The following is a 16,440-nucleotide window of genomic DNA, read 5'->3' on the forward strand; positions in this document are numbered from 1 at the left end:
TCCCACACAACATCCTTGTTTCTGAACTGGAGAGACACGGATTTGACAGATAGACAACTCAGCGGACACTTGATAGCAGCCTTCCAAAACGAGGCCTACAAGAAAGCTGGAGATGAACAAGGGCACATAGGGATAGGTCAAGGAGGAATGGCTTTAAACTGAAGGAGGGTAGATTTAGATTATGTATTGTGATGAAAGCCTTCACTATGAGGGTGGTGAGACACTGGAACAGGTTGCCTACAGAAGTTGTGGCTGCCTCAACCCTGGAAGTGTTCAGGGTCAGGCTGAACGGGTCTTTAAGAAACCTGTTCTAGTGTGAGGGGTCCCTGACCATGGCAGGGGGGGTTGGAACTAGATGATTTTTAAAGTCCCATCCAACCCAACACATTCTACTATTCTATGACTGGTTCAAACAAGAAATCCCATGGCCAGTATTCTGCTCAAGGCCAGACTGCAAGATACCTTTTGATTCATAATCTATGAAGGCTGTTTGGGAATGTTAGAGGTTTTTTTCTTCAAATACTAAATAAGACCAGCTCCAGCATGTCCAACTTGATAAGAAGTGAACACTATTTCTGCAATTCAATGAAATTGCTTCAACTATCATATGGTATTGAAGGCACTATTCAAAGCCCATGGCAATTAGAAAGAGCTTTTACATTTTCAATGGTCTATAGGCCAGCCACTTAAAGGCAGATCCCAGGGACAGTGATTTCACCAGTCATTGTGTAAAATACCAACATGGTAATGCTGGCCCCTCCAAATGCTACCCCATGTCACTGAGATACAGCAACTGTATCTTAGGTTTATGATGGCTTATGATGTAAACAAAATCATCAGCTGAATAGCAGCAAGTACTTGCTTCAGTATTTTCTGTGATCTTGCATTTATGATTTTGTACCATTTTCTTACACCACTGAAGTGTAAATTTCATGAATAAATTCTATTATCTCTGAAACTTCACTGATTACAAGGAGCACGTATGAGGTTTCAAAATAGTTAAATTCATTCTTCTCACACATCAAAGGAAGAGCTGCATGAACAATCCATACTGAATAATTTACTCAGTAAATTTATAGTTTTAAGGTGACTTTTTAAAATAGTCACCTAAGTTATTTGCTACTGATGAATCTTTTGTAGAGGCATATTTGCACACAGAGTTGATACAAACTGTATTTTCTGAGTCTTTGTGCAAGGATTCACTATCGGTATTGTGGGTCTGATTACTTAAATAACTGTCTTTGTTCTCTCACTAGATTCCTATCCACAAACCCTACCCATCCTCTGTAAACCTGAGCAGCCTTAATATGTTTAGCTGTCTGTGGTGAACAAAAATTTGAGAATGTAGCTATAAAATATTTGTATAATTGAAACCCATTCAGAAGTCAATCAGGTTGAAAACCAGGGATATTGGGTTGCACCCCCCCCCCCCCCCCAAATCCCACTACACAGCTGTTGAAAATATGCTTTCTTGGATAGATAAAGAAGTCTTAAGTTTAAAGTCTGTTTCATTTAGGCTTCTTATTTCAATTTCCTGATTACCTTCTTGTGCAAACATGGTCCCTCTCCCTAAATCACTCCCTCTCTTTCCCAGCATTTACTTTTCCAATATTTTTGCAGTGAACAATCCTACTTACTTCTCAGCCTTTGTTTTGGTACACTAAACATGCTCTTCTCTAAGACTGACTTCTCTGTATCTCTTAGCAAATCATCTAAACACCTAGTTCAGATTAAATTCCTCTCTAGACCCCCAGTCATAAATTTTATTCCAGATGAAATCTTAACATTTTTTTGGTAAAATAACAACACTTTTCAGGCTCTAAGCACCCTGTCTGAGACACAGTAAATGCATTGCATTTATTTTTTCACAGCTGCACTACATTGAAGGCATATATGGTTATTAATGACTGACATGTCTAATGGAGATAATAGATGGGTGCAGTTCCATGTTTTGGTTGATCTGATGACAGAGCTGGTTTAAGAGATACTTACAGTCTCAGACTTTTACTTTTTGAGGTTTTTTTTTCAGCTATGCTGACACAGACTTCTTGCTTCATGCTTACTGCTTCTGTTTCAGACCAGAAGAAGTATTTGGTGCCCAACAGTTGCCATTTTTAATACTCTACAATACTGCTTCTTCCTATGAAATCTTCCTTCTATTACATCCTTGATTCATCCAAGCCTTTTACCCTCTTATGCAGCTTCTAGATAAGGAACTCCCTGCTTGCTGCAGAAATTCTTCCAATTTGTCTTTCAGCACAGGCATTTGCACTTTGTATTTTTGTATTTTGTCATATTCCTTCATAGATTTGAGTATGTCACCCAAACCTCCCATCTGATATTGAGTCACCCCAACATCAGCAGATATCAGACTCAATTGTAACTATGCCAACAGTTTCCAAGAAAACATCAAGTCAGACCTGTCCCAAAATCTTTCAGGAGTGTCACTGATAGCCTCTTTGCAGTACAGTAGTTCCTGTCTCAGCAAAAATATCTCTCTCTCTTTGGCCTCTTCCTTGTGCACATTACAATTCCTGTATTAATCTCTTACTTTTTCCATTACAATTTCATGTGTCATTATAGAAATGTTTTTAGAAAGTCAACTCACACATGGAATTTCAGAAACTAAGAAACTGAAGAGAAAGATGATCAGAAATACCACTGAACAATGTTTACTGGGATAACAGTATGGTTAGGTGGCCCAGGAAAATGCTCACACTTATTGAAACTCTTATGTCTTTATTACTCGGCATGATAACTAAGTAGGTTGGACAGAATAACCTCTTCCTAGACAATCTATACTGTTTTCTGTTTTCAAGCATTTCTTGGTATTTGTGCCTGGAGCTAGACCAAATGTATCCTTTGTGCTCTTAGTGACTGCTCCAAATTGCAAGATACCTAATGTGAACAGAGCAGTGACTGTGCTGAAAATGTGCTTCTCCCTTACTAGCAAATTGCTAAATAACACTCATGAAATTTGGGGGAAATAACAGCCTTTGTAGGATAGTTTTAAGGGCAAACAGCAGCAATGCCCTTTCACTAGGCCTTCAAATACAGTCTTAAGCTTTCTTGGTCTTTACTCCATTTCTCTTTAGGCATACACTTAGCCACAGGGCCAAAAGTTTCCTTCTAAGATCTTGAACTGACTCTCAGATTTTACAGCTATTCATTAACCTTTGGTTTAAACCTTCTATCTTTAATATATTTTGGAGATGATAGATTAATACATCTGCACAGCAGTTTATCCTACTTAACAAACATGCCTGGAGACAAAGTGAGCATAAAGATATTTAAGCAAATGGGTATGTGGACAAGTGGGTGAACATTTGACTGTGTGATCGTCAAAGCTCATTGTATGTTTTATCAGGAAAGAATCTGTCTCAGCAGCTGACAGGAACTGTGAAAAACATGCTGTGTTTTGCATATGATAACTTAATAATGATCACATCATGGCTGAAGCCCTCAAAGTTCAGATCAATCAGACTTTTAAATGAAACATCTCAGGAACGATAGCTCACTGAAAGCAGTAAACTAATGCCTTTTTTAAAAAAAGAAACTGATTAGTGAAAACTATTATTCACTGTGATGATTTTTTTTTTTTTTCCAAATAACCAGGAACAAAAAGCCTTCTCCAAGTGTATTAAAAGGCTGGTCATATTCCAGAAGCGTGTAGAAGATTACCCACTAAGGCTAACAGTGGAGAATAGTAAGTCTCTGGTTGTGACTATGTAGCTCAAAGTTTTGTTTCTGAAGTGACAGGAAGCACTAAATGATCTGCCCACTCTAGATACAGTCTCACAGATGACCTGTCACCAGATCCACCCTGCTTGGTGCTGAAAGCAACCCCAGATGCACATTCAGACTCATATCAGATCAATCAGACTTTTAAATGAAACATCTCAGGAACGATAGCTCACTGTGTGCTCTGGTGATGGTGCCTGACCAGGGATGAGCCTGTATGTGCGTGTTTGACATGTGAATGGGAAAAAAGACTGACCATGCAAGCTGGTCTCACAGCCAGGTTGGTGTAAAGTGTGGGCTCAGCCCCTATATTCACAGTGCTGGCTTTCTCAGTGATGCAGACAAGCTTTGCGATGTCCACCTCAATGAGACAATGAGAACTCATACCTGGTCCAACAAACCACATGCAAGACTGTGCTCAAGTCATATCAATTACATAGCATTAAGAGCAAAATAATGCAACAGAATTTAGGTTACGAATTTGCTGGGAACGTACCCATTTGTTGTCACAGAACTAGGTTTTTACTGACTGAGCATTAAGATGGCTGAGGAAGAGAGAAAGAAGAGTTTGAATAAGGGTTTCTACCAACTCCTGGACTAATTAAAGATCGTCTCTGCTTTCTTCTGTTTCTATTACTGTTTGACTATAATTATTGGTGCTGGTCTAAAGTAGAAATCAGGTGTATTTCCCTTTTATTACAATTACTCTCTTTTTCAGAGACTGAGGACTTGAAATAGACGGATATAGCCAGATGTAGATGAATGGTCTTCTACAAATATTCACTCTTCTTTTTTTCCCCAAGCAACTTTTCACAGGTGGTTTGAACCACAGTCATAATACTTTACCTTCCTAGTAATGAGGTTTCCATATTTTGTGTGCTTATTTGTTCATTTGTTTTTTTTTAGGGTATGTAGTTTCTGTGCAATAATATCCATTGATCATACTGAATTGCAAAAATATGTCTCAGTACTGTTGTTTGATTGCCTGACTTTTGACTGGCTTCTGGTCCTGTTTAGCTGAATTATGGACTGAAGAGGCCTGCAGCCTGACCTTTCTCCAAGAGTGTTTGGCTACCTCTTCAATAACCCTTTCTTTGCATGACTTTTCAAATAAAAAGAAATTATGAATTCAGCTGAAGCACTAATACAGATTTTATTTTATTTTTCCTGAGAAAAGCATAAGCATAAAGAACACTTAATCAGGCAAAACAGACAAAAAAGTAATTTATTTTTTCTGCAGAATTTATAGTCCAGTTTCTTCTTTTGTTGTTTCAGAAAAGAAGGAGGAATTAAAGTAGAGGTTCATTACTCAAAATGGCAAGAGTTCCATTAGGGAGGGACAGCAGAAGGAAAACATGGCCATAATTTTACTTATTTTATGAGAGATGAGCTCTTCCATAGATCTCTGAACAGATGATGGTAAGTTCAATATAAAGAAATACAACACCAGTATTATAAATAAGAAAGAGAATGATTACTGATATTGTCTCAGGAGCACCATATAGAAATAAATTCACTATCTGCTACATTCTGGTGTGCTACTCACATATACTGAAGTAGCATACCTGGGAGGGCATAAGGTGAAGCACCTAGAGTTGGAGAGGATGATTCAGCAGCTCTCAGTTTTGTAACGGGATATTTTTGGGGTGTCTACCCACACTGGGAAGCATAGGTCAGGCTCAGGCACACTGAACTACACTGAGCTGTGTAGTTGGTTTCAGCTCAGAAGTAATGTTCCTGCATAATATAGCATCATCGCATAAATCAGAGAACTGTGCTGCAAAGGGTTTCCCTTAGCTGCTCTCTGTCTTTCTGTGGTCACAAGCCACATAGGAATGAGTCCTCATACACAAACACCTACATGTTTGAAAAATGGCTTTTCTGGCCATGTTGTTTCAGGACAGTTCAAGTCACACTGAAGCTGCCTAAATAACAGGATTGATATTCAGAAGAGTATATTCAAAGGATACAAAGACTTTTTCAAATTCTGCTCAGATAGTGCATAAATGGACCCATTAAGTACTTATAGATCCTTCCTACAGATGCTGAACACTTGCAACATGTACCCTGAGTGTCTTTTGAAGATTGGTCCCAGCACAGAGGTGCCTGATATAGAACTGCAGCTTTGAATGGGCTTCCTTTGCTTGTGGCTACTTGCCACTTGCAGTATGAGCTATAGTAGCCAGAGACTGACACCTCTTTGACAAATTTCCATGATTTCATTAAGCACAACAATAATTATAAGAAGTGCTATAAATGCTTTGTTTGGCTTGTCTTTAAGCTACTGTCATGAGGGGAAGGGAGGCTTAAATAAGATGCTTTTTTTCCGTTTTCAGCCTATTTATTAATTGTAAAGAAACAAAAGGGTCTAAACCCTCCTTATTTGATCCTGTCATTGTCTGACAACAAGGGAGATGTCCTTGGGAGGAACAAACAGTCAATCTGTGTATAAAGACAAAGCAGAAAAAATTGCAACCCTGATAAATTACAGATAATAATTATGAAAATTGAAAAATGAGAAAAAAATCCCAAAACATTGTTATGGCCCAACCAGAGAGCAAATGTTTTCATGTTTTATCTGCAATGTAGGGATTATAGCAGTATGCAGTTGTCTCTTAAACTGACAACTCTGCATGATTCCTTCATGTAATTTCAACGAAGCTGGATAACCTGTGATTTACTAAACTCTCATCAGTTAGCAAATCTCTTCAGGATTTCCCAGCGTACCAACATGGTCATACCAGTGTGAGTCAACTTTAGATTATCCTCCTGCTCTGCTCTGAGCTATGATGATATGTGTGTGTACAGCTGTGAATATAAATCAACCTCTGACCTGTCAGGTAATGCACACATGAAAACAGCCAAAACTCCCTGAACTTGGCTTAGAATGACTGGTGGAAAGAAATGATCATTCTGTTTATTAGCACTTCTTGACTAGAAACAGGCAGTATTAGCAGTACAGGGAAAACAACAGTGCTAGCACTGGATGCTGCAATACTACTAAAATTGATTAACATAAACTGAGAGCTGTTTTGTTACTTTTTAACTAGTTCTTATTGTTTATTAATTTAGGAAAAAAAAAACTAAAAAAAAGGTACAAGTACTCAGTAGGTCCATTTATTCAGGTAAGCTACAAGGTTGGAACCAGGGAGAAAAAGCCAGGAACCAAATCTGTCTTTCTTAAGATTTAGGCTGGCCTCTTCAATGCCAGGTTATCTTTCCATGGAAATAGTAGATTAAAAAATTATAGTGCATGAAATTCAAATAACTTTATTACATTTGTGTGTTTTTTAATCACTGCTCTTGGTACAGCTGATATCTCTTTAGGAAAGCTGAGGTTAAGGAAATGTCAGTTGCTTTTCAGTGTGTAGTGAAGAATTTGTGAGGCCATATATTTCATTTCCATGGTGAAAAACCATGATGTTGCTATTTAGAATTACAATTTTATTGCATGATCAAACAACTAAGTGAATTACTAAAGCAGTAAAAACTAGACTAGATCCTATTTAAAAGTTCCAAACTATTTTATGATTCTATGAAAAATCTGAGGCTATTTTCTTAGCTTTGGCTTCTCTAAATATTTCTATCAAAAAATCTACTTAAGTAGAAATATGTGCATGTAACTTAACAACAGTCTGGACCCTTTTGATTAATGGATGCCCTGGATGAAACACATAACTGATACCTGGTAAGGATCTATGCATGGATTACTTCGCCAAATTCATTACAAATCCATCACGTTAGTTGAAGGAAGCTTAATTGCTCGGTGATATAAGAAATGGTAAACAATCACCCCCTCCCCCCTCTTGTAATACAGTAGGGATGAGCAGAACGTTAACATTTCCTTGACTTTGTTCTTAAAAGATAAACTGTTGTGGCTGGCCCAAAAGATAATAAAACATATTTACCCTTCAGGTATCTGTGCCTATTGTCCTAGACTGATTGCTATAGGATATTTATATTAAACTAAAGGGATCACTTCTGCTTCTCCATTGCATTCTTCTATTCATTTATAATAAAAAGTTTTAATACTCCCCAGAACTTTTGTCATTCCCTAGCAGGAACATGGGGATGTTACAGCTAGACAAAGATTCTTTGGTGCAAACAAACAAAGTGGGGGAAGGTGCAGGATATGAAACAGCAACAGGGGGACCAAGAGACACTTTCTCACACTTGCAGCCTCCTCCTGCTCTTGCTTGTGGAGCTTGGCCATTGGCTTCTGAAAAGCTTGAAGGTCCCACAGGCAAATGCAAATCTTCATGGCACTCTTCCATGGGCTCTGTATGAATTCCTGAAAGATAAACCAGGTTTCATTTTGATGGTTTGTTTTCAGTGTGCCCTTAAAAACCTGGCAACCAAGTTTGTCTTTAAAAGCAATATCTGTGCACATTTCATTTATTTCCCAGTGACTGGTTATTTTCACTGAAACTGTCATCTTCAATATTTAGCTGAGCTTAAAGCTCCTTCCTTAAAAATACTATAAAAATAAGCTTAGCAGACATTGGTGAATTTGCAATGATTTATCTTCCCCAATAGTAGTACTTAATCATCTGTTCAGATGCTGGCCAAGTACTATCCAATAAAACGCACAGGGGTAGGACTCAGTCATCTTCATTATGGCATGGGAGTACTTTCCTACCCAAGTGCCAAGTGGCCTTTTGATTTCAGTGGAACTTCTTGCTGGGAAAAATGCTGTTACTTAATATGACCAAGTGTAACCAAATCATCCCCATCATTGTTAAATGCATTATTATATCCTAACTACATAGATTCTTATCTTGACAAGCCATTTTTAATGGGGCAAAAAGTTCAGTTTTAAGGAGGATAAAAAAAAAAACAAATGCTGAAAAGATCAAATATGCATCTAAACCCAATCCATGAACACCAAGGGACCTATAGGTTATTGGAAGACTCTGAGCTTGGATCATTATACATTTTGACACTTAGATTGGGATGCAAGATAAATTTTTATACTTATTCGGTATTTATTTTCTGTAGAATCTGGTTTGTTATCATCTGTTGCAGCTGAACCCAGGACACTTGTGAAGATTGGCAACACTATTACTTTTTTTCTTTGGAAAATGTTGATGAGATTTAAACATTTCAGATGAACATAATTTCTCAAAAAACTTTATGGATATTTTTGACATTTTTTTCATTGTGTTTTCATGTTAGATGCTGTTAATTGACATTGTATGCAATAGACAAATGGATTTTTAAACTTTAACCTCACTTTGGTGTGGTGTTTAACTTTGAAACCTCAGTATATTGTAAATGATGTACATTCTTTCTTTGTGGCCACATCTAACACAGAACTTCTATATTTGTATTGAAGTAGTTAACTTACTCCTTTAGTCAATTCTTGCTTTGGTATTTACTGGTATTACCTTACTTGGTATTTACTTTCCATAATGAAGGATTCCAGTTTGGCTGTGGCCATCATACTTTAACTGTCTTAAGAAGGAAAGCACGACACACAGGTAAAAAACTATAAACCAGCAGGGAATCTCTGCCACTAACTAAAGCACCGAGCCTACTCAAATACGCAATGCAATTTCCAGTGCTGGGTGACACATAATTCCAAATGTTCCTGCCTAATGACTAACGGTGTCTTATGACACCATTTATGGAACAATTACCACCATTCCTTTTATACTGAGAGGATTATCAGCTTTTGGACTTAGAATAACAAAACCTAATTTCATGGAAACTGGGGAGGTGTAGAAATGTTATCTCCTCGTCTGTGTTTATTCAGTGATAGCATTGTTTAAAGCCCATGATCCTGTCTGCATCTGCCACTGCAGCTGGCCTAGCCAGCTCACCAGTCTTTATTTAGCTGGATATTACAGCAGTAACATTTCATTACAGTTGTGCTTGGAAGAAGTCATAGTCCATTGGTTTTATTGAAGCTCACTTCTAGTTTACTTCCATTTCAGGGGAAAGGACAGCTGTTTTAATATGTACTTGGTGGAACACCTAAAGAGTTTTAGTGTTAATTAAGTAGGGAGGAACTGTTTCTAACAAGCACCTTTTTGTAAATGTCAAGCGGCTCAATCATGTTTCATTGTTATTATACAAGTCGGAAATTGGCCAGTGCAGGCACCAGCAGGCTCAAAGCTGCTTTGGTGTGTGACTTCTTTGGACACCAAAGACTTGGTTAAACCTGCAGGAATCCACAAGGGGAGGGCACATTTGGCTGAGAACATGTTCCCATCTCCCTGCTTTCCCTAGTGTGGGGACCAAGCTTATGAAAAAGGGCTTGATGTGAAAAAAAATATTTCCCATTTCTGACATTAATTTTAATAGTTAGAGTCCATTCAGCTTAAAGTTCAATGTGAAACAGAATAGAGTGGGCTAAACCCATCCTCTGTTGCTCATGCACCACCTAAAACAGGTCAAGTCAGTCAGCAGGCATGCAACACCACAGAGCATGTGTCCTTGTTTCTTATCAGATTATCTAATGCTTCAAGTTTTAGCACTTCAGCTCATACACTGTGCAGCTGCACTATGCTGAGCTACTTACCATTTAAAGCCACAAATGGGTCAAAAAGGTAAACAGGCCCAAAACTCAATTCAATGCCTTCAAGCCAAAGCAGTGTGGTTTGTCTCAGCAGAGATCCTCCTGCAAAACTCCAGCTCATGGGTCAGACTGTCCTAATGCCCTCTAGGCTGTTTCCTGAATCCTCACAGGGTTTGGGGTGTAAAAAGGAGCAGCTCCAGTTTTGGGGCATTCAAATGACTGTGAATCATTGTCTGTTTTCCTCCCCCACTTATCCACGCGATGGTGCTGTTTAAGAGCATGCGAGGACAGGCTAAGTGCATGGAAGAAGGCTCACAGCCCACGCTCAGTAAAAACTACAGATATGGATGGGAGTTTTGCCTGAGTAGTAACTGCAGTTTTGACCCTAGGATTTGGTGCATGACCACGCATTTTTATTGCTTCTGCATAAATGCAGAAAAATGGCCACCTTGTCTACTTAATCATATGAAGCACTTAAATCTGCCATCTCCTTCTGCATGTGCGGGGAAAAAAAAATCACATTCAACCATGACTGCATGAAATTACTCTGCAAAGCAGCTGTATAGGCTTGCTTTGGTGCTGTTCATGTTGGAATATTTTTATCACTTAAATTCCTGTTTAACAACTGAGACCTTCAAATTGGTTCTCATCTTACTGGAAGAGATGAAATACAGTATGTGTATGGCATCAAATCACCTGAACGCAACTTTGTCTCTAAGTGCTGATTCCCACTTTACTTACACAGCATTAAGTGGTCAAACTTTGCTTTTGCAAAGTGATGGAGTCACAGAGCTTCACTTTTTTCAGCTGCTTAGAATCTGACCCTAGTGACAATGATGAAAGGGGCAGAACATGTCTTGTTCATTGTGCTTGTGATACTGTATCTTCTATTTGATAATTTATTTATTTAGTGGGTGAAATAATGGCTATTTTTAATGTAGAATCAATTTAGCATTACCAAAATGAGATACTCAAGACCTTAAATATTATAAACAGAATGCCTTTTGGCAGAATTGGAGAGAATTAATTTCCTACTCTGATTTAATAATTTCATCCTCTATGTCTTTGTAAGCTACACCTCCAAACCCAGCTAGCTACTTTGAGTGAATAACACACATGTGCAAACATCTGTTTCTGTTTATGGTCCAATGGCTTCTACTTACTGGGCCAGGAAACCTCAGTTCATGTCTCAGCTGTGTAACATTCATTTGCCAATATTGCAGGGTAGAATAAAGTAGATGGGTGCCTAAATGAAAGTGTAAGTGACTCTATGTGCTTGAGTGCTCTATGAGCAAGCAGGAAAAGGGGCCCTGTTAAACAACTCTCTTTCCCCACCTCAGAGCCACAATTAGACATACTCCTCCTTCAGCTCATTCCAGACAAGCCTTTCATGCACCAATAGATATTAGCTGGAAATATTTCATTTTACACATATTTTCGTGTTCTGGAAAAAAAATTGAAATAAAAGATATTCATTTCCACTACTGAACAGAACAGCTTCTCAATATGATTACTCTTTCCCATTGACAGAGGATTTCTGAACATAACAGAACATGTTGTTCTCTTTTGCCTGCAGGATATACTTTATTTCTGGAGCTTTCAAGGAATTTCAAAGCATCAACCAAGACGCATAAATAAGAATATGAATGATAATATATACAAGTAGTTGCATCCTCACTTTAGCTGAAAATATAGATTTAGGACATGCCCTGTACCAAATTCATGTAGGCATGTAAGACAGGTTTTTCCCAAGTTAACTGGAACTAAATGAAACCATCTGCTCCTAAAGCATTGTCTGTTTTCAAGTAGGTAGCTGAACTGCAAATGTAATAGGAGTAAATATGAAGTAGAGTAAGGTTACAATATGCATTGTAAAGCTGAGCAATCATCCTTTGTCAGTACATCATGAGCACATGGTTCTATTGCTCATGTGTTATGATATGACCTTGGTCTTACACAGCAATTTTTTATTATTCTATGGAGTAATATAAAGCTTACCTAGCTTTTCAAACACAGTCCATCAAATAACCCCTTCTGTCTCCTCTTCACGTTAAAGTCTAGAGTGATTAATTTCACTTGTAATGAAGTTTTATAAGAAACTTAAAAGCAGAACTGTTTTATCACCTGAGTTATCAAATCTTTGTTAGTGCCACTAGTGGAGTTTCAGAATACAAATCTCTGAGACACAGATTCAACAAACAAACCATAATAATCTAATATCAAGCAGGGATCCACAGCCTAGGACAAATAAAGACATCTTGCAGATAAACACAGAAGAATATCATAAATATCACTTAGTTTCTTTGAAAAGTTAATAGCAGGAATTGAGAATTCCATTTTAGATTGAAATAAGCAGTGATGTAAAATTTCAAGCAAAGCAATACTAGTCTTTGTTGATAGCTGAATGAAAAAAACAAAACCAATTTAATAAGTGTCCTGCCAAATTCTGAGAAAAGGGTGTAACACAAGACTCCAACGAAAGAATTCGAAGAGTAAGGAAATCTTCACTGTCTCAGTGGAAAATAGCTTTTTTGTCCTCTCGAATCCATTAATTTTATGTCTTAATCTAAAAAACTATATCAGAACAGATCAACCTGTTGCTTTGAAGCATACTTTTGACAGAGACCCAGGCCTCAGAATAGCTCAGGGTTAAATCTGGCATATTCACTCTAACTTTTTGCAAATAATTTTGTGTTGGACTTCATGGGAATATGAGCATCCTTGCACCCTGCTGTCCCCTGTGCCGCACCAGTCTGTGCCTTCCCGGTTTGTGCCATGCGAACCATGTAATCTTCATACCAATTAATGAATGAGGAATTCCTATGCTTACTTTCTTCTTCTTATCTATCCCTAAAGCATCAGCATCATCACCAACAGAAATGATAGAATGGGTTAGATGAGCATTTCATATGATCCATCAATATCCTTTTTGAAATGCTGTCCTACATTCAGTTCTCTCCTTTCGCATTTAGACAAAAGTCATGATGTGAACAGTGAAACTGCAAGTTGTATCCTGCCAGTTCTTTGACAGCCTTTCATCTGGATCTTGCTTCTGCTCACTAACCCTCAACAGTGAGGAATGAGGTGAAAATTCACAGAATCACAGAATGGCTAAAGTAGAAGGGGGTTTCTGGATTTCACCTGGTCCAACCATCCTGTTAAAGCACACTCACTGCTTGAGTTGAGTTGAGAGGCTGCCCAGGATTGTGTTCAGATGACTTTTGAATATCTCCAAGGATAGAGACTCCACAACTTCCCTGGGCATCCTGTGTCAGTGCTTAGTCACTCTCACAGTAAAAAAAAAGTTTCCTGATGTTCAGAGGGAAACTCCTGTGTTTCAGATTGTGCTCATTGCCTCTGGTCCTGTCACTGGGCATCACTAAAAGGAGCACACCTCCCTTCTCTTTGGACCTTCCCTTCAGGTGTTCGTAAAGTTTAATAAGATCCCGCACTCAGCCTGCTCTTCTCTAGGCCAACAGTCCCAGCTCTCTCAACCTTCAAGGAATCTGTTAAAATTAAGGAACCTCTGGAGCAGGCAAAGGAAACAGGAGGTTTATAAAGCCATCATCAAAGGACAATACCCTCTGTAATCTAGTAATTACATTAACTTCTCCAAATCAGGTGAGAGAAAGGAATGTGTTGCTGGAATTTTACAATCTGACTCCTGGAATTTGAATGTTGAGACTTTAGGGAATCATCTACACAGAATCCATACAGCTATGGCAGAACAATTATATCAGGGATGGGGCATGATAGCATCCAAAAGGACCCTGGAGTGTCCATCCAGAGTCTTCAAGTCCTCTCTTCATCCCTGGTAGAAATAGAGATTTATGATGGAACAGAAGCAGACTGAAAAAAACTACATTAAAGCAAGTATTTGTCAAAAACTTGATTCAATGTTTCTCAATTTGAGATAAATAAGTCCTTTATGACAATTCTTTATCAACAATTTCAGGGCTGAAACTGAATATCCTAAACAGAATTTGTATTCATACCAATGTTAAAAAGGCATTTCAACTGTAGGTATTTGAGCATCAACCTTTATTAAAAAATAAAATAAAATTTAGTAAACCATTTAGTTTTCAGCTACCTGTACATGAGACATTTGATTAAGAATAAAACTGTCTTGTCTAGGACCATGGAGAGTGTGAATACAGAACCAGAAACAATGAAACAAATAAAATGATACCTAAATTTTAAGACTTAATTATGGCTTTGTTACAGACTAACAGATTTATGGCTGGTGATTTGTAAGAGCAGCTGTGTACTGAAAAATGAAGAAAAATGGGCAAACTTGTTAATTTATTGCCAGAGACTAGACAGTGGGAAGTAAATAAACTCTTTTCTTTCCATATTAGCAGTGGATAAGCTCCTTGTATTTGTCTTCATCTTTGACTATACCTTTAGCTGGTACATTTTTCAAAATGGGAGCTTTCCGCATCCCCTCACAGCTCAGTCCCCAGCCTGGCTCATTCTGCTTGCACAGCACAGCAAAGGATGAAGAGCTTTCGAATACCTCAGCCATCTCCAGCTGCCAGGGGAATTTGCGGTAAGCCAAATGTAATTTGCACACTGGAAGCTGGCCAGCGCACCATGACTATTATCTCCAGTTTTGCAAAAAGGACTATGGGAATGTTAATTAACACAAGTGCCCGAGACCTTGGTTTTATGTGTCTTCTGGAGGAAGGACGTGGGGCTGGAGAGAAGCGCAGAATGTCTAATGAACGTGGAGGGTAGTTAAGTTGTTGGCTTTTGGTGGTCATGTTGTGCTCAGAGGCATATGGCACGTTTCATGATAGGAAGAGAAGGGAGAAATTACTCAGAGACATGACCACCTGATTTTATGGATGATTAGCTAGACGATGACTTACATGCAAGTCTGAAAACAAGTAGCTTAAATGAGAGTATTTAGATTTAGATTTAGACAAGTATTTGAGCATAAGCCACCACACCAAAATATGGCGCCTATGTATGTGTTGTACGCAACATAAAGGCATTTTGGCTATAATTCTGTAAAGCCTCCCAGCACTTCTGGTGCCCAAACCACTAAAAACCATTTTGTTCTCTGAGTTGTTTCTACTCTTTAAAGTAAAAACACAAATATACATTACGAAGCTGTCTGACAGACTTGAATTTTGTTTCTGCCAGCTCATCAACTAGCTAATTTTAGACTGTAAGCTCACATTTTGCTCCTTATGTATATCATGATTCTCTGTATGCAAAAGCCAGAGTTTGGTTGTGCTGCAGTACAGAATTCAGGCAGGCTAAAAAATAGAAGATACCTCAAAATAAAGATATGCACATAAATGAGCTTTCTTTTGTATGAGTGAACTACCCTCCTGCCCATGACAATAGAGACTTACTGTTGGAGGATGGGCACGTAGATTAAGCCACCAGAGGGAGATGCAATATGCATTTGACTGGGGTTAGATGAAGAGAGTTCTTTATACTATAAATTCCGTTATGGCAGTTATAGATAGCATAGTATCAATGATCTTTATCACAAATGAGCAGGGCTTTTAATATTCTTTTTCATAACATGTAAAATATATACATATATAACAAATAGAAATAACATATAGAGGCATAATTGAGTTTAATAACATGTTTAAAAGTCCATGCCACAATATATTCACATATATGCATGGCAGTTGCTACGTGGCTCTTCTGCTACTAATAGCTTATGAGCACAGCTCACAGTTCCCACTCTGTGTCTTTGTGGGATGACCTGCAGCAGGGCTGTGATGATATGGTGGCTCCTGGGTAACAGAAATTCCTGAATTCTGGATGAAATGTTGACAGCCATGGGTTTGGGCCATGCTGCCACTTCTCTCTATGCCTACAGCCATCTTGATAATGAGATACTGGGCTTCTTGAGAACCTATGTGGGCCATGATTAAAGCTGACCTTCCTCTCAGCTTTCCAGGGCATGTGACAGGTGTCTTATAGCTCTTGGACATACACTTTGTTAAATGGCTTATGGGTTAGGAAGATTACCCCCTAATTTGAGGCATAGTGGCAGATCGTTAATGGGTGAATGTCAAGCACAGAGGAACTGCAATCATTTTGAGGGACAGGATTAGAATTTAAAATCTGGTTGACAAATGGGTGAAATGAGCTGAGAAAAGCTGGATGTAGTTCAATGAAAACAGAGAAAAGGGAACGCTTCTAAGTGGAGA

This window comes from Pezoporus occidentalis, unplaced genomic scaffold (genome assembly GCF_034315485.1).
Source record: "Pezoporus occidentalis ecotype Australia unplaced genomic scaffold, CSIRO_AGI_Poc_V1 ctg31, whole genome shotgun sequence".
Taxonomy (NCBI): domain Eukaryota; kingdom Metazoa; phylum Chordata; class Aves; order Psittaciformes; family Psittacidae; genus Pezoporus; species Pezoporus occidentalis.